The following is a 12,901-nucleotide window of genomic DNA, read 5'->3' on the forward strand; positions in this document are numbered from 1 at the left end:
TTTGAACAATGCTCTCAGGCACATGGGGTGACCCTTGGGGTGCCCTCTGCAGGGCCAAGAGTTGGACTTGGTGATCCTCCTGTGTCCCTTCCAACTTGGGATCCTCTGTGATTCTGTGAATGTTTTCTTTCCTTGTCCATTGGTATTTCTGGCATTTAAGGATGAAATAGGGACAAACATTTAACTGACTGACATCCAGGCTTAGCAGGAGCTTGAGAAGTTAGATTTTAAAAGTCTAGACAGAAACTAGGGAGCCTCATTTTAAGCTTTTCTTGTAGGATGTTTCTTGTAACCCCAGTACTGCCTCATGGACTTAGTCTGACTGTGAGAGCTGAAACTGAACATTCAGCTCTTGTGCATTTCCATAAAAATACATAAATCCTGAAACAGTCCACAATAGTGATATTAAATTTGTTATTGGCTTCTAGTGTTGACATTCAAGGATACAGCTTTTGCCTCTGCTGTTGTTCAGGCTCTCTGCAGATAACTTACAGCCTTGGCTTACAATACTCTGGGTGGCTTTCACTCAAAGTTTGAGCTGCCCTGAATAAATATGTATCCTTCCTGCAGAAAATAGGATTCTGATTACTGAGTTCTGCTGCTTAACAGATGCTTGTTTCATTGATAACCAGTTGACTGACCATGCCTGTGACTCTTCCCTGGCAGTCAGCTGTGTACATACCTTTTCACAAAGTGGGTATCAGCTCGGAGTAAGAAGTGGTTTTGATGATTTACAGCACCATGCCCAAGAGCTTTCTTTTCCCAGAGAATTTGTAATCTGAATAATGTGATGTGAGTACAGCTTTGTTAGATTTGTAAACTCACATAATGATTAGAAGGGAAGAATACATCTGCCAGGTGGATTAATGAAGATGGTTCTTTTCATCAGCAGAAAGATTTTTTTCAATAGGATCTCGGAGAATTCTGGGAGAACTCACTGATTGTACTGAGCAATTGTAAGTGATGGACAGGTAGTGAATTTCTTGCATTGAACTGCTAGGAGATGAAAGTGAAGTAGTGTGAGCAGGGTAGGCAGAAATATGAATACCTTAAAACTGCCCAGGGAAGATAATTACTCAAATATTAAACTGATTTTTTTTTTAACCACAATTCTCTTTGGTGAAGAGGATATCCTTTTACAATAAAGGCAAAGAGTGCTGCTTTTCCATCTAGAAACAGTCTGGACTTCTGTACTTTAAGACTTCCAGGCAATCCCTTGTCCAAGGCTTACTTATTCCTTGTGAAAGGAATAAAGATCTTGAAATAATCTGTGTTTTGTCTGGGGAAAGGCAAAACTTGATCTAGTTGTGTGCTTTGTGCCCTGCATTTTGACTCCATGTAGGCTTAGAGTATAAAAGTACAAACGTTTTGTAGGAGGCATTTGTAGGCTGCTCTTGCATTCCATTAAGGCAGGTGCTCTTCTGCTTGAATTCTTTGAAACATCATAATTTGGTGTTGTGGATTTGAACAGATTTAAGCTCCTGGGAAATGCTCCTCAGATTATTAATCTCTAAAAACCTGTTCTTTTTTCTGAAAAATCAGTGGGGAGGCAGGAGGTGAGAGCAAAGTTGTATAGTAAACTAGAGCCCTGTAAATTCTTTGTGTACCTTCCATTTAGATCTTCACTGGCAGCAGGAGTGCCTTTTAGGCATTTTGTTATTTTCTTGTAACAGTAGTGATACTGATTGCTCTCTAATAATAAACAAATTTTCTATAGGATATTGGTGCTGTTAACATGACTTATGACTGCCATTCCAGCAAGACAGAAACTCAGTTGGTTATGTAGTGTAGTAAAATAAAAATTGAGCAGGGCGTATAAGTAGTACTTAGAAACTTTACAGTGTGAATTTATAAACAGTGAAGAAATTAAAAGGGAAATAAACAGTTTTGTTGTATTTATTTATGAAAAGCTTGTCAGTCTTATTGTTATGTATTGCTGTCATTGGACCCTGCTAGGTGCAGGCCTGGGAGGAGGGTACTTTATTTTTAAACCATCCATTGAGAAGTCTGAGTGCATGTCTACTGTGCTGCTTTCTGAACATTAATGAAGGCATAACTCCTTTTCTTTTGCCCAAGGGGGCTTAGATATAGCACTGACTTCTTAAACAATGCTATCTTTTTAGATGTTATCATGAAGTATGTGAGCAAGGAGAACTTCTTGGTGCTGCACAGAATTCAGTCTCTTACTTGCTTATCTTCTTATTTGGGTTTTTTTGGGTTTTTTTGTCTGTTTTTTTTTTTTTTTTTTTTTTTTTTTTTTTACAGCCTGAGTTAAGGGCTTAGGTGGTGCCAAATGAATACCTCCAGTTTAGGTTAGTGTGATACAAATATACATCACATTTGTTTTCTTTCTGTTTTCTCACATTTGGGTCCTGTGTTTTGTGCTTGCACTCAGAGGGATATATCAGTTCACGTGGTCTCTAGTGCTAAGGCTGGTGAACAGGTCTCTTTGGCTTGGCATGGCTTCCAGGATGTGTTCTGACGCAGGGAGCAAGGCTTGCCTTGCTCATTGGACAGGAGTGTTTCATGCTGTGGTTTTCTGGGCCCAGTCAGAAGTACCTCTGGGGAATATTGGCTCTCTGTGCAGTGAGTACATCCTTTGTTACCCAGGGCTCTTTGCCTTCAAGTGAAAGGGACAGTTCTGGGAGATGTTCACTAGAAATCCCAAAGGTACTTAAAAGCTGCTACTAAGGCTCTTCCCTCATGCTTTAAAAGCATGGACTGCAAATTCCAGTGTTTGTGGCCAAATCCATCTACAGCTCTCCAGGTGAATTTTAGCACCATTGGCTTTCTAAATTGGTGGTGTACTTTCCCCTTCTGTTCTCATTAGACAGCTACTGTGCTTGCACTAGACATAATTTCAATTGATATTAAAATTTTGTTTGCTTCAACACAGGGATTGGTGGAATCTTCTGAGGCTTAGTCAGCACTGCACTGTTGCATTTGCAACGTGTTGCAAGAGGTGTTGTCTGTAGTTGTCGTGCTGCAAATCCAGTGCAGGATCTACAAAATGGCTGATGTGCTGTCCATTGGGATATGCAGAGTCTTTTGTTCTGCTGAACAATGTACTGTGGGACATAACTGTTCTTTCCAAGGCAGCAAATGTGAGGATGCCTGGGGTGCATGCAATCTGCTGTCTGTTTCAATGTAAGCTGATTATAAGTGTTAGTTACCGAGTAATTTCAGCATATCCCAAGTTTCACCCAAATATTAACAGCTACTTATTTTGTGCGTAGGTTGTCATGTTAAATAGTGTAACCTAGAATAGATCTGCATGGAGACTGGAGCAGAAAAGAAACAATTAAGCATTTTCCCTCTGGGTGTCTTTCAAAAATTGTATTCTCCTCCTCCTGCTATTTTAATGTCATGTTGGTTCTCTACCCGCCTTTCACTCTTGTTTCATGCTCAAAAGGATTCCCTCACTTCTGATTTTGGAGTTACTTGAAAATTCTGTGTTCTTTCATTCCTTTTTTTGTCTCTGTTCTCACTGCTGGGCCCAGCCTAGTCACCAGCCTGGGCTCCGCTGCAGAGCAGCAGTGGTACAAGGGTAGTGCCTCCAAGCTCCTTCTTCCTGAGGCTGTAGAAGGGAGGGGAAGGCTGACACCAAAGATGTATTTAGCCTCAGGTCTTACCTCTGACAGTGGCCACGAGTGGAAGCCTAGGGAAGAGTGAACACAGTATTGTCCTAGTGTATCATTTCACGATCACGTGTAGCTTGGAAGCTTCCTAAGCTGGAGGTGGTATCCTTATAGAGTCGTAGGATGGTTTGGGTCGGAAGGGACCTCCAGATCGTCTAGTTCTGACCCTCCTTCCATGGAGAAGAACACTTTGCACTGTAGCAAGTTGTTCAGGGTTCCTTCCAACCTAGCTTTAATGTGCTTAACCTTGGCTAATTCCTCCCAGTGTTTGCTAGCTCATGGGTGTTGCATTTGGCTACCTCTGAAGTTGGTTTCTGAAATGTTCTGGGTGTTGGCACCTATTAGCTAATCTTGTTGTGTTACTTTTCCCTTTCTCTTTCATCACCTCTGGTGCTGACTGTCCAATGCATGACATGCCAATGACAGCAGCAAAGTATCTACTTCGGAGAGATACATTTCTTGAAAGCAGGAACGACAGGAAGCATTTTAAGATGTGTATTTGGGCATGCTTAAATGAAAGTGGGGAGCTAAAGGCTGAACCCCAAACTTTGCTAAGACTCCAAGTGGTACTGTTCTGTGATGTCTTTTATTACATGTAGGTTTTCTCATGTCTAATGGCATCAAATTCTCCCCAGAAGCTTAAATGTGTGTGATATTCTGCAGTGCTACCTGTTCCTGTGTGTACCAGGGAGGCTGTTCAGGATTGATTGTAGAGGCCAAAGGAGATTCTGCAGCAAATGCTGCAAGTTAATCAAAGCAGATAACAGTGATAACTTGCTGGCATATAATCTAAAGGGAGAAAAGACTTTAAATTTGTGATGGGGAACATGAAAAGACTGCTGGTCTTCTTCAGCCAGGTGCTGAATTGATGAACCTTGCTATCCTGCTACTGGAGGTAACAAAATGCCTGCATTGAATTCAGGGCAGGGTTTTCAGAGGTGATGGAAGGCTTGGGATTGTGAGCCTGGGACTTTAGAAAGGAGACTTGGTTCCCCAGGAGATTAATGTTTAGGCATTTTTGATAATTGAACCTCTTCATTTCTAGAACTAGCTAACTTTGGTCACAAAAGAGCAGAGTGCTGCTTTTTTTTTTTTTTTTTTTTTTTTTTTTTTTTTTTTTTTTCTTACTTTGTAAGTCACAAGTAGAAATGTTTGTTTTTCTCCAGGATTGGGTAACTAGGAGTGAAATGTCAGCAGGTGCTTGCTCAGTGCTTTGCTGGTTTCTGGATCTCTTTCATGTTGCCCACATGCACATACCTGTCCACCTGTTCCAGAAAGTCTCTTCTTCTGTCCAGTAAAATTAATCTTCCAGGAAATTAAACAGCAGCTGCATGCAATACTGTTTCCTTTCACGTGTGAGAACAGCTTTCTAGAGGTAGGATTCAGGGCCACAGACAGCTAATTACACAGCTAATTTGCCTTCAAGCTCTTGGAGGCACTGAATGCCAGGAAATTTTTGACTCTTGCATGCTTTTTTTGGAAATTTTGGCTGTTAAATTTGTTGAGCAGGCATAAGTGATGCTGCGAAGTGTGGGTGGATTTCAAATCCTGGCCACACACGTGTTCGTGGCTTTAACTCACATTTGTGATTTAGGGAAGAGTTTCTGTTCCCATACTGAAGTTCAAATGTGAACAGTCCTTTCAGCATCTTTTAAGAGCGCACAAGTTGCATCTTCATTACAATTTTGGTTGTCAAGGACTGAATTTCTGAGATGAGTCTCCTAACTCTCCCAGTTTCTGCAGTTTGCTTTTTACTGGGAAGCAATCTGAGCGTGGAGTTAGTATTCCTTGGTATGTAACTGTACCAGAAGTGTCACTCCAGGACTGCTGTGCTTCAGGTATCTTGGATCTTTGGTACATTGCAACCCCCCAAAGATGCAGTGAGATTTTTGGAGGTTTAGCATCAGCTGCTCTCTGCAGCCTCTTCTCTTTTTAAAACTGTGCTAGTGCCAAAGTAGAGATAGTTGTGCTAGGCTTTATTTTCTTTGTGATGCAGATTTTTTTTCTTTTTTTGCTGTTTAAATATTAGTGAAGTAAATAAGGAGGTCATCTTGATAACCTAAAACTTTATCCTGAATTTTCAGGAGTCTCAGTGAAACCAGCCATATTGATTTGAATGCTGTATGTGAGGCTTTTTCCTATATTTCCAGAACTGTCTTGTGTTGGTATTTGTCCCTTTCAAATAATGAAGGTGCTGTGGCATGCCTGTTTTCAAAGCCAGCTGTTTTGCAGACCCATCTGGGGGTAATTTTGTTTAACAGTCTGTGTGGGGGTTGCACAGAGACCTTGACTGGAATCCCTGTGTGCCTTCTAGACGTTGTTTTATGTCCCTGACCTCTCATCTTTTTTCTTATCCAGACTTCTTTTCTTCTCTTGCTCCCACTGAACCGCTGACCCTCTGCTTTGGAAGAGAGAAATGATTCTGTAATGGAAAATATCTCTTCCTGAAATGGGTAATTTCATGTGTCTGGTTTTTTTTTTTTTTTTTTTTTAATGCTACAGATGAGACTACCTATCTTTTCTGGGGCAAGAGAGTCTCTCATTGTCTCTCCCGTAGCAAATAATAAAAGCTCAGCAGCATCAAGTACCGTAAATACCTTGCAGTCCTGTTCTCAATTACAGAATTAGTTATGTAAATCTTGTCTTAAAGGAGGAAGAGCCCTGATGTCTCTTAAATCATACTCGGTGTGCACGCATGCGTGCAATTCCTTATTGTCCAGGAGAAAAATACCATGCGGGCTTCACAGGGATTAACATACTAAGCACTGTTGCTCTGTATGACCTGAAATTGGCTTTGGGGTGCTAATTGGATCTGTAGGCTTTGAGAGAAGGGCTTGGAAAACACTGGCCTCCAGGTTTCCAGGTTTCAGGCAGCAGTGTGGTTATGGTGGTTGTGTAGGGGCCCAAGTGAAGTCCTGTGGGGGCACCAGTTGCTACAGCACAAGTCAGGTAACTCTTCTGTGTTGGTTTATGTCATCTTGGCCTGGCTGTGCATATCGTTGCATTCATCTTTATGTAAAGAAACAGTGTGATACAGTGAGCACTAAGCCTGGAACCAGGAATGCCTGTTACCTGTTCCTAACTGTTCCTGTTTTTTTTAAATTTGGTGTAGTTGGTTAATCTGTCCAAGTAGATCTGGTGCAGAAAGACCTGGCGAGAGCTGTGCCACTGCACTTAAGTACATGTTCCTACAAGATACAGGCACTCATTTCCATGCCATAACACCCATTCTGTGTGCATCTGCTGCTGGCATTTTTAATGTGGCTGCTTGCTTGGAGATTATTTACGGTGAAGATGAGACCGTTAGAAAATTAAATTACAGGCGAAAAGGATTGCTCTAAAACACTGAGCTCCATCCCCCCACTGGCTCCTGTGGCTGCAAATCAGTTGTCAAGCGTGGAGCCAAGGTGGGCCAGTGCCATATGCTGCCTTGTTCAGCAGTTCCAGCAGCCTGGCTGCCCAGCCACCTCGTTCCATAATCTCTCACAACAGCAGATGCAGGCAAGAGTGAAGCTGCCCTTCAGGATCCCAACTGGAGAGTCTGAGAGCCCAAGTGTGTGTGTTGTGTCATTTGGCTTTGTGGCTGCTGACTTCTGTGATGGGCCTCTGCTGCTGCTTTTGCTGGAGCCTCCAGGATGGCTTCGCTCGTCCGGTGAAGTGCTGGTTAGGAAATGAGTGCCTGTGTGTGGAGATTGGAAGTGAACCCCAAAATAATTCTTGGGGAGGTGGAGGTTAAGATTAGTAATATTTGGATTATTAAAGTATTTGGCTTTTTAAATTTCATTTCCAAATCCCCTTCAGATTTAACTTGGCTTTAGACAGGACCTTGTCTGGTATGAGTGGGGCATTGGGTTAAATTGCAGTGGACAAATGCCACCAAATTTAAGCAGGTAAAGAACACAAAAACCAACAAGGAAAACCTCCTTCAGCCTGCCTCTCTTTATCCCAAACACCAAATAAAAAGCTCACATCTAAAAGTAAGGCAAAACAATTGCCCAAGAAACCCCTCCAAACAAAAAAACCTCCAAACATCTGTTTGTGCTTTTTCTTGCTTTGCTTTTTAGTTATAGTATAATTGTTAATGGAAAGTAAAAGACTTTATATTGGTTTCAGCACTTCTTGTATTTGTTAGCATTTTTAAGGTTTTTTTTTTTTTTTTTTTTTTTTTTTTTTTTTTGTATATTACCTAGCATTAGAGATAACTTGGAAAGCAAATGATTACTTTATGCTAATAAAAATCATTGCTTTCTGCTTTGGGAGGAAAAAAGGGTGATGATAGTGGAAATTATTTTGGGGAGAGGAGGGAGTGTTTCAGGATTTCCTTTTTTTAATATATATATGTATTATACAAATTACAGCTTTGTGAAACACATGGATATTGCTATTTGTGTATTTTTTAAAAAAGTCTTTTTTACACAAATGCTTTTTCTTAGCTTTCCAGCCTTATCAACTCTGCTATGTCCTATGTAAAGATATGCTGGTAAAAAACAGTAGTATCTTATTGAGTTTTAATGTGAGTGATCTTTCTAGGATTTAGATTTTTTTGTCTTGGATATTCACCTGATGTATGATTTTTAGTTAATATAGATGCAGATTTAGAAATTATCTATTCCGATTGTTTACTCCAGTTAAATCCTCCAAAAGTTCAGTTTGATCCTAGTGGTGTGCTGCATTCCACACAGAGCAAAGAAAATGGTTTGTCTCTGCCCAGAGGAAATTGCAGTATAGAACAAATGGATTTGGACTGCTCTGCTCAGTTCCAACTGCTTTGGGAAAGATTTAAGATAAGAGATAAGAGATAAGTGCAAGTTAATGATGTTGCAGAACAGCACTGATTTTAATTCTGTATATTCCAGTTTGGGGACTTTTTAAAAGTACTGCTCTTGCTCAAGTTGGCATTAGTAGTAGATATTTGTTAACTGCTGTCCTTCCTCCCCACAAAAGGAAATGTGAAGATACTGTAGATACAGCATTTCTGGAAATATTTGCAGCCTGCTTTCCAACTATGCTCTTAAGCTTGACTTGTGGGCTTTACTGCTTTGTCAACTGTTTTCTTTAGAATGTAACATACTGAACTTCTCCTCTGGAACACAAATTGCTTCTGAGGAAGAACAACAGAAAATCACCTGTCTTGTATGGCAGTCTAAATACCACTTCCAGAATCTCTGGACTTTTTGGGTCACATGTCACCAGGTAACCTGAATGGGCTGCTCTGTCAGAGTAGGATAAAAATGGAGATCTGTGAGACAATTTGGAGGACAGTAAATGAAGGCCATTAGCAGGGGCAGGTTTGTCAGGTGAGACCCAGGAAGATGTGTCATATTAATTCCTGCATTTCATGGGGTTTTTTTTTCCCATCCCTGTTCTTTTTTGCTCCCAGATGCATTTTAGAGGCTTGTCAAAAGTAGTTCTTAGATACAGCCTTTTATCTTTAACTGTCAGTCAGTGATAGGGAAAGGGAATAGAGATTATGTGTGATGGAACTGTTTGACATCCAGGGAATCTAAAACATGATCTTTAGTATTATCTTTGCCTGCTAGGTGTGGTGGTTTTTTGTTGGTTTGGTTTGGTTTTTTTTTTAAGTTTTGTTTGGACCAATGGTGCCAGAGTTCTCTGCTTCCCAAGAGCTGCTCTGCTTTACAAGGCAGCCTCCTGTTTTACACAGTTGGGAAAGGTTTATATGGCTTCTCCTTTCCCTCTTGCCTGCCACATGCTTTGGTCTACCTTCTTGTAGCAAATGCCATATGCCTTGGTCTACCTTCTCCCCATGGCCAGGAATCAGTGGTGTACAGAGGGATCTGTGCTGTCAGCAGCCACTGATTGTGTTTTAAATGCTGCCTACATGTGCAACCTGGTTTCTGCCTTCCAGCTCCCACTGCAGTTTACTGGTCTCTTCCCCTTGTCCTGTAGCTTGAATAATCTACAGAAGCACTTGTAGCAAATTCCTGTAGCTTGTTTTGGCACAGGATTGAAATGAGTGATGTGCCAGGGTGAGAGATGCCAGTCAGCTTGTCTTCAAACTAGAGGAGCTGTACAGGTGACCAGTGCTTCATTCCCAAAAGCCCAAGAGATGGCAGGAGGGGCAGTGCTGTATGTTGCAGCTGCCTTAGCAGAGAGACAGAAGGTGGCTTTCATTTTTGTGAGATGGTTCAGTGGTGTTTTTCCAAACTGAATCTTTTTGGGCAGTGATCAGATGAACTGCTGAATATCTGCAGTGATACAGTGTTTTTCATATGGTGAAGTACTGTTCTCTTGCCCTTGTCTTTTTAGACAATAAGATCTTCTGACTGCTGTCAGGCCTGGAACTCCTTTCCTGTGGAGAAAGGCTGAGAGAATTGGGGGTATTAAATCTGGAGAAGAGAAGACTTCAGGGAGATCATGTTGTGGCCTTCCAGTCCTTAAAGGGGGCTTGTAAGAAAGATGGAGAGAGACATTTGACCAAGGCATGTAGTGATAGGACAAGGGATAATGGCTTTAAACTGAAAGAGGGCAGGATATTAAGAAGAAATTCTTTATGGTGAGGGTGGAAAGACTCTGGAGCAGGTTGCCCAGAAAAGCTGTGGATGCTCAATTATTTGAAGTGTTCGAGGTCAGCACCTTGGTCTAGTGCGAGATGTCCCTACCTATGGCAAGGTGTTGGAACTAGATGATCTTTTAAAAGTCCATTCTGACCCAAACCATTCTGTGGTTCTGTGATAACTAAGAACTGTGCCCTAGTGAAAACCTCCTGGTTTGTTCAGGTGCTTTTGTAATCCTGTGGCTTGATGGTAGTGGGTGAGGGGATGAGTGGTGAAGAAAGCAGGTTGTTCCTGTGCTGCAAAATTAACATTCCCATGCTTTCACGTGAATGTTAATCCACATGGTATAGGTGGAGTTAGGCTGGGAAGGTACTTGCTTTTTCACCTGTGCTGGAGATGTGGTTTTTCTGAGATCTCAGATGGTATGGAGATAAGAACAATCCAGCAGCCTTGCAGTTTGATAGCTTTTCTGAGGCTCCACTTAAGATGCAGTATGCGTTTCTTCATCCTGATAGAGATAATGGGTTTTAAGCAATTACACCCAGGCTAATTCCTTTTGATAAGAGCTCTACATTATCTAAAAAAAGAATCCTAGCCGCCTGGGAAAGAACAATGTAAATGTCTCTCTCATGGACTCTTTCATTTGCTCTTCTCTGATATCTTCAGATGATAGGCTGCAGATCTTTCAGGCCATAAAAATCTATCAGACCTTTTTTAGGTAAGGGAGTATTGCAGTCAGAGAGGTGTAACAGGACTGTTTTATTGCAAGGTATGGAGGGAGCCCCGTGTGCCTCAGATGATCCCAGGCTACTGTGGTGATTACAGCTTTGACATAAAGAGTCAAATTTGGTCTCTTTTAAAGGAGCCCCTTGTTTCTTCCCTGTGCAGACTGGCTGGTTGTAAAGTGTGAGTTGTTTCTGCTGATTAAGGCAATCTGAAATTTGTAATTTGGAAAGAATAGGAATAGCCTGCCACTTAATTTAGCGTACATCCCAATCCCTGCTGTGTGTTTGTCTGCCCTGCAAAGAAGGGTATGATGATATCATGCATTGAGCAGGAATGATAAGGGATCTCACCTTACTTAGTTGTTTTTTGTTTTTTTTTTTTTTTTTTTTTTTTTTTTTTTTTTTCCTTCTCTTTTTGAGACTAATATGGAAATTTTGATAGTTAGCTGCCTTTCTGGTACTTCAAGAACTTCCCTTTTCTGCTTCATCTCTGACTTTTCCTCTCAGACTACACAGTGTAGCGTAGAAAAGTTAATTGACTGCATTTAAAAAGTGGAGGAAATACCAAACTAAAATGTTTGTTTAAATGCTCCTCTTCTAGGAAGATCATGTTATTTATATATTAGAAAAACAATTGCCGTAACAGTATTGAAAGGTTTTCAAACATTGTAGGCATGTTTGGTATAACTTGTTCTCTCTCTCCCAGATAGTCACTGATGACATTCTTGATGTGCCTGATTATAATTGAAGCTGGGAGGAGAGGCAAGGGGAAAAGGGCAGATTGGAGATAAGGATTATAATGTCCTGTGCTGATATGCTTTGGCTCTCCTTCCCAAGAGGGGAGCCTGGGAATGTGCACCATGCTGCCTATCCCTTCACCTGCATGCTTGCTAGGGAAAGTTGCTGAATGCTTCCCATCAGGAGCCTCATAAATTCTTTTTTGAAAGAGGAGGAAGACTATTTGAGTGGACGTGACTCTGGTGGGCTAAGAACAAAAATAGGCAAAAATATATTTTTTTTTCTTCAGTTTGGAAAATGGCTTCATGCATCACAAACACTATAGTTAAGCAGTTCAATACAGAAGTGAGAGGTTTGGGATTTTGCTAGAAATAGCTGTAATGGTAGGGAATCCACTGCTCACATTCCAATGTGGCAAAAGAAGGGTTGCCCCTCCTCAACCCACTCCCACAGTGCTGCAGCAAGTGTTGCTGTGACTGGAAATAAATGGAGGAGTTCAGGGAGGGAGGATTGTTACCACCATTTGCAAAGTTGGCTGCAGTATTTTTTTTCCTGTCATAAACTGTTGTGAATTTGAAAGGGCTGCTGGGTATTTCCTCCCCAGACATAGTAATGTTTAGTTGGCAAATGAAACAACCTTTTGTTCGGAAAGCTCTTTTGAGATGAAAGGCGTCAGCAAAGTTGTCGCTGTGTCTCCTGTGACTGCCTTGGTTGAGGAGCTGGACTCTGTGTTCTAAGTCTTTCTGATGCAGAGGCTCGAGTGCTTAGTCTGAGCCAATTTACTCATTCGTTAGCTCTTACTTTTTTGACTTTAATTGGCTTCCTACTGCATGTCAGATTGCATTTTCCTTTGGCTGGCGGATGTGGAGGCGACCTCCTTCTCTGGGCTGCTACCAGAACATGTTTTCTTATTAGATAGAGCTGTCTAGTGCAGGCTGGAGGAAGCACCTTGTGAAAGAGAGTGCTGAAGCACAAGTGTGTTCTTTGCAACAATAATACCTCCTCAGCCTTGTGGAAGACTCCACAGGTTGCTTTTTATCTTGTTCTTTTGCAAGTGATACGTAGATGCAAAATGTGTATGAAAATGAAGCTCCTAGAAGGCTTTCCACATGTCCCTAATGCAAGGGGAAGTCCTTAACCAGCCCTTTCCTTGAGGAGTTTTGTAGCTTGTTGAGAGTTTAAAGAGAGTACCTGTTCTGTAGATCCTGCACAATTTTGCTGCCTTGTTTTCTTGGTTATCCTCAAAATGACATGTTGCTATTTAATGTGCCTGGATTGACTT

The 12,901-nt window shown here is 41.4% G+C and overlaps 1 protein-coding gene across 1 annotated transcript in view; it reads left to right on the forward strand.

Annotated features, from left to right (window-relative positions):
- PTGFRN (prostaglandin F2 receptor inhibitor) overlaps nt 1–12,901 on the forward strand; it is a 65,288-nt gene that overhangs the window by 11,378 nt on the left and 41,009 nt on the right. The gene's annotated exons all lie outside the window — the stretch shown is intronic.

This window comes from Zosterops lateralis (assembly GCF_965231275.1).
Source record: "Zosterops lateralis genome assembly, chromosome: 2".
NCBI classification, from domain to species: domain Eukaryota; kingdom Metazoa; phylum Chordata; class Aves; order Passeriformes; family Zosteropidae; genus Zosterops; species Zosterops lateralis.